Source organism: Bactrocera neohumeralis, chromosome 5 (genome assembly GCF_024586455.1).
Source record: "Bactrocera neohumeralis isolate Rockhampton chromosome 5, APGP_CSIRO_Bneo_wtdbg2-racon-allhic-juicebox.fasta_v2, whole genome shotgun sequence".
NCBI lineage: Eukaryota > Metazoa > Arthropoda > Insecta > Diptera > Tephritidae > Bactrocera > Bactrocera neohumeralis.
In genome coordinates this window covers 2,673,182-2,679,181 of record NC_065922.1, presented here as the reverse complement: position 1 = coordinate 2,679,181, position 6,000 = coordinate 2,673,182, and the positions used below count along the sequence as shown (strand labels likewise).

Sequence of the window (6,000 nt, the reverse complement as noted above, 5' to 3'; positions counted from 1 at the left end):
TGCGTTAAAATGATAAACGAATTAAGAGATTAACAAAGCTTTGCAAGTCTTGGCTCTAATGAATTCAAAAATTAAATGAAGACATTCGGGCAAAATGAAATAATTAAAATGGTTTTGCTTAGCAACTTCCTTTACTATAGGACTTTTATAAAATCATTTAAATAGTAAATCCAGATGACTTTGCTTTAAGTGTAATTCACATGAGGTTACTAATGCCAAAACTAGTTCTACCGATCAGTATAAACTAACGCTGAGAAAACACCCTTCAAACAACGTCTAAGTGCTAGATTATATTCCTGTCGTAGCGGCCACGCTCTTCTCTTATTGTTCATCTCAAAGGCAAGTAGGCTTCCCTCAGAACTTCAGGCACCTATCTGCCTATTCCTCATGTATTACACATACTAACATGCATATTCATGTCAGCATAAATGTATATGTCCTCACTTCCAAATATACGATATATTTCGTTGACCCAAATCTCCTCGGCCGACTTGTCTCCAGGCGTCATCAGCTTGGGTAATTCATGCCTTCTGCGAAGCTTAAGTGGGTTTGGTTTTTATTCGGGAAGATACAAAGGATGTACCTTCTTTCTGTGACATCTTCCTTGCTAACTAACAGAAAAGGATAAAAAGCTTACTCTCTTTCTGTTGGTGCAATGTATTTTTTTTTTTTTTTGTCATTCATGTTGTTTTTGAAAGTTTGGTTTGTATAATCCTAGCTGGTCTGCTCCACTTCATATTGGTGTCTGCTTCCTGTTTCGGCATTTCGCTTAGTTTTGAGGAAAAGGAGCAATTGGCTTTGTTCTCGTCTTGTACCTGCTTATTGTATAGTTTGCCCCGAATTCATTAAGTTTCAGGTCATTTGTGGTATTTTTCTCTTTTTACATAATATTATTATGTGCAATTTTGTGTTTTGTTTGGACGCAGTTTTCATTTTTAACTCTTTTGGTCATATTGGGCTTCAGTAGCTTTTGAGGTTATTCGCTTTGCTTGCAAATTCATTCCACAGCTCTACTCTTTTTTTCTACTTGCTGCCTTCCGACTTTAAAGCCATACTAAAAGTTCTTCCTGGCAATATATACATATATCAAGAAGTTTAAAAATGTAACTGCAGAAAGTAGCAAATTATCAGTGTGTGCTTTCATATGGTTCTCTTGAAATTATCCAAAGCAATCACCAAATGTATGATTTGTCTGTACATTTTATGATATACATATGTACATAATATTATATATTACATTTGCATTTACTTTCACGCCTTATGTCACTGCTTGCTTGCATAACAACTTGTGTATCATTTACTTGGGTTTCTGTTTTAAACGATGTTAAAAATTTGGAAACAGTGGGGGTGGCGTATGAGTAACATATGTTCAAAAGGCCGTCTGAGAAAAAGGATTTTTTTCAAAGCGTGTTCAACTACTAAACAAAATATAAATTTCCTGCTATTGCACTACATTTAGCAATTATTCCCCATCCCATTCCCCAACATCTCATGGTGTTGCAACTGGAGCTCCATCAATCTGGAGTTTTCCATTGACCCTATAATTGACAACCGTTTAAGAAATTCGAATTTTCACTGTGGAACAGGCTACAAAAGTTATTACGAAATGGAATGAAACGGAATTTCCAACAAATGCTCAACTTAACTGCAGAGATAGGCAATTGGTAAGGAGCAATGTTGTTGTACAATAAATTTTTGATTGGAAAATGACAAAAGTTCGTTGAACTTCAGAAGCACCGAGCTCGGGAAATGACCTAAGTCTAACTAATTCGTACACAAGAATGAATTACTGTTTGCGTAATTAAAATATTTTCAATATATTTTGCTAACCATATTGGCCCAAATGAATTAAAAAAACAGTTTCAACAAAATATTTCAAAAATCAGCATTTTCTTTAAGCTTTAAAAAAATTAATGAGAGCAAAACAAGTTTTTAATCACTGTGTATGCCCGTGTATGTGTATATTATTCAGCTTACAAACACAGCAAATTCACAACAACTGCACAAACGCAAGGGACAGAGCTTTGTAACGAGGCTAACGCCGGAAGAAATGGGATGACGCTTTGCCTGTAACCGAAATTGTAGACGACCACAGAGTTAACTTAGCTGAGGCTTCTCTGCTACTCGTTATCCTTACACAGGTGGTGTTCTTGTCTGCCGTAAGCGATTCCAACAGAGCTAAGCAATGCTTACAGCGGCTGTTTCTGCTTGTTCTTGCTGTTGTGTTGTAATTATATTTATTGTTGTTCTTACTTAGCTTACAATTCAGGCCAGTCGGTGACTTTGCGCCGGCACATTTGTGCCGTAGAAATTTGTAAAATTGTGCTAATGGCGATGGAGATGGTGGAGAAGAGAGGCGAGAAGCCTGTGAGCTTCACCGGTTTACCCAGAAAGCCAACATAAATTAAGGAAAGTTATACTCATCCCTGCACCAAAATTACCTTATATCAATGGCAATGTGTTGTATAAAGTGATTTTAGCCTGCCCCTAAATGTATGCTATACAAGAAAACAATAGGACTTTTGAGGTTAAGCGTAGTTGGGAAGGAGACAATGTGCTGTTATTTAGTATGTATATTAATAATACTATGGTGCAGTTATGCACTCGCAGCGCATTATTCCTCATTTTCCCATCATCGCTGGTACAAAAAAGCACCTGAACTATTGGCACATGGGTATGATTAAAAAGGATCAATTTTTAAGATAGGATTTTTGTTATTATTCCAATATAATTTAAATTTATTGTTATGAGAAAGTGTAGTGCTAGGAAATCCAATTTTCGGTAAATATTAAGGTTAACCGGAGAGATTAGTGAAAAACAATGAGGAAGTGTGGCACCAACTTTGCTTAAATTTCGAAGAAAAAGTCCTAATAGTTTACATAATTTGCATTGAATATACAATTCTATAAAAAATGTTTTTTGACTACATGCTTATTGTGTAGTTATCACAATATCAGTTTTCTAAATATTATATAATATTCTGGGAGGAAAGGACGAGTGCGAGAGTAAACGAACTCGTTCGCATAGGGTTTCATCTCTTAACGCTGTCTCGCATAAAAATTGTATAGCTATAAGTCCAGTTATTTATCTAGATGTCGTCAGGATTTCTAATAAAAAAATTTTGCAATAATTATGAAAAGCAAATGTGCTTAAAGCAAAAACTTAAGCTATCGTTGTTTGAAAATCAAATCTAAACAATTTAGGACCACAATAATAACCACAGTAGCCATTTATAAGCCGCGGCATAACAGTTCTCATCCGCAATTAATTTTTATTACAAAATTTCGCCCCGCCCAATTGCACCATCTACTGTCATCTTGCAATACGCCACAAACCAGGGCTATCAAATAAATCATCAGATGCAGATCGACAGCGTTTGCTTCGTGTTTGCAATTGCAATTGTGCGGGAGTCATCAACACGCTTGGGAAATAAGTTGTGAATACAGTTATGTGCGTATGTTAGCTGCTACTGTGGATTAAGCCGACGCACCTGAAACTCTGAGCTGAGTCAAGCTGTGGCAAATGGCCTGTAATCGAGAATTGAGCAGGAGTGAGTGCTGCCTTTAGAACAGAAATATCAAATGCAAATGAATGGGTTTCAATGCTCATTTGAATGTGTTGTGGGAGCAACCAATCGGGATACGTTGTCAATATTCGGATTGATTTATTGATTGATAAACTCGGAATGCACCGCGACTTAGGTCTATTGTGCCCTCTCCTAAACCACAAAGACTCACCTAGCCCCAGCATATTGATAAAGTCCAATATTCCATTTGATCGTACTATCCCTAAGCAGTAGCTCGAGAGTGAAATCATTCTATTCAGCCTTGCTGCCAAGGGTAACCTTGAACTTCTTGGTGAATTGAAGCCTTTTAGTAATGCTCTTCCTTAGGAGAAGGGCCAATGGTATAGTACCACTTAACTATTTCATCCGCTGGGACGAGATTTCAGATGCTGTAGAATGGAAATATAACTAATGTTTCTCAGGTTATAAATGTACCAGCTGCCATTTGCATCAAAAATGAACATAAAACTTCTTATAACTTCATCCTTTCTTAATTTTTTTCCAAATCATTATCTTTATGTAAGGTACTTTTATAAAGTTATGGCTTGATCAGATGTAAATGGATTAGACATTGAGTAATGTATCTTATAGGATATAAAAAAAAAAATCAAGAATATGTCTATGAACTCCCAAAGATATTATATTATCTGCAAGCGATATATTACTGAGACTCACAGAGTCAAGTTCAAACATCTTCTGCCACACTCACAGCTAGTCAGAGAGTTTATTCACTCGTCCAAAGCATTATATGCCTTATATGACACTTAGTTCGTTTACTTATGGCGACTGGTTGATTGGAGGTGGATAGAGGTCTTATTTTTGCCAAAATTGTTGTTGTTATTACTGCCGTTGTTCTTGTGAGCCCCGTTGAGAAAGTGGCGCGAAAGGTTCAGTGACAAAATTGGCAATTAGGTAGCTACCAGTGCTGGTGTCAGACTTTACTAAAACCAGCAAAAACCTGAAAGTGCGCCGTCCGGAAACAATAAAAATTATAAACAATCACAAAAATAAACAAAAAAATGCTTCAGCCAATATAAAGGAAGAAAAACACTAACCATTACGACAGTGGCGTTGGCAGCGGCGGCGTCCACTGTGTCGGAAAAACGTGTGGCATTAGTGTCAGACAACTATGACAGAGCCTTCACATGCGACGCCGACAGCTTGCAGCCTAAATGGCCGACCCGGCAAGACGCGCAACTGCCTTTTGTCAGCGCGGAGGTATGTATAAGATAGTTCGCCAACAACTGCTAGAACTTTGTTATGTGTTGCAAAGGGGTGTGGAAAATTTTCGTGATGTTCGTGTATTTGAATGCTCTCTTTTTTGGCAGACCTGCCAAAAAGGTCAACGACCAGTGGTCTTAAGCAGGTGACATTCGCAATCAAATTCTGCCTGAAATCTGGAGCCAACGTGCCTTAAATATAGTCGCATAAGTGAACAATCAACTGTAGGATTCGCAGACAGCGTTGCCTTGCCATAATATTTTACTTTTTTCTAACATATTTTTCGTATTTTAAATGGATATTCGATTTTCGGTTCACATGATGTGGTATGTGAGCCATAGTTAATGTCCCAATAGTTATATGCAAAGTTTCCTTCAATGCAAATATAGTGGATACATCAGTTTTAGTTCAAACATTAATTTCAATATTATCTCAGCAAAGTTTTCGCATACTTGTCGGAGTATGTTACTCATACGCCGTGGGCAACACTACTTGTTCTAGTATATGTCTTTGCATGAGTGCACATACGCTTGCCGTGTTGACTCTTGGTTGGGCTTAGCACGATTTATACATAACGTTCTGCGGTTCATTTTGTGACATTTGCATAAGACAATGCAATTAGGGTAGGGTTTGTGGTGAGTGTAAGGAAACTGGAAGAGAATATATTTCTTTTAAAGAGAAATTTTCTTCCACAAATTGATGACCTTAGGGAAACAATGTTAGAGAACCCTAGAGAACCGTGGCAAAGAGCGCTCAAAGATTGCGTTTGAGACACAAATTTAAATAATTTTTTAAAGTCATATTAATTGTTTTTTTTTTTCTCATAAAAATGTTCAATTTTTTCGCATAATACCCGGGTTGTTAAAGTTGCGTTTTCTTTTTTTATAATATGGCCTTTTAACCTGGAAGATTGTCTGCCTTTCTCAAACCGTAAAAGTAAGAGTTAGTAAGAGTTATGTTCTTTAAGTTTCATATTAATTTAATTCATTATTTTGCATAGAAAGAAATATAAATACAACAAGAATAACGAAACTTAAAGTCAGGAAGTTTAGAAATAGCTGAAGCTTAAAACAAGATTAAAAATCACACCAAAGACAAAACGGAGTTTAACTAAAAGGGTTGACTGCACAAAGAGACCGATTATATCGATCTTAGTGCCGTTCTAAAGTGGAAAATTGATATTCATGGACATGTTACATACTTGCACACATACA

At 36.6% G+C, this 6,000-nt stretch overlaps 1 protein-coding gene and 1 long non-coding RNA gene across 4 annotated transcripts in view; one reads left to right on the top strand and one right to left on the bottom strand.

Moving 5' to 3' along the window:
• Positions 1–6,000, top strand: part of LOC126759127 (uncharacterized) — a 167,153-nt gene that overhangs the window by 1,746 nt on the left and 159,407 nt on the right. The window lies entirely within an intron of this gene.
• LOC126759125 (neuronal acetylcholine receptor subunit alpha-7-like) overlaps positions 1–6,000 on the bottom strand; it is a 151,122-nt gene that overhangs the window by 49,427 nt on the left and 95,695 nt on the right. The gene's annotated exons all lie outside the window — the stretch shown is intronic.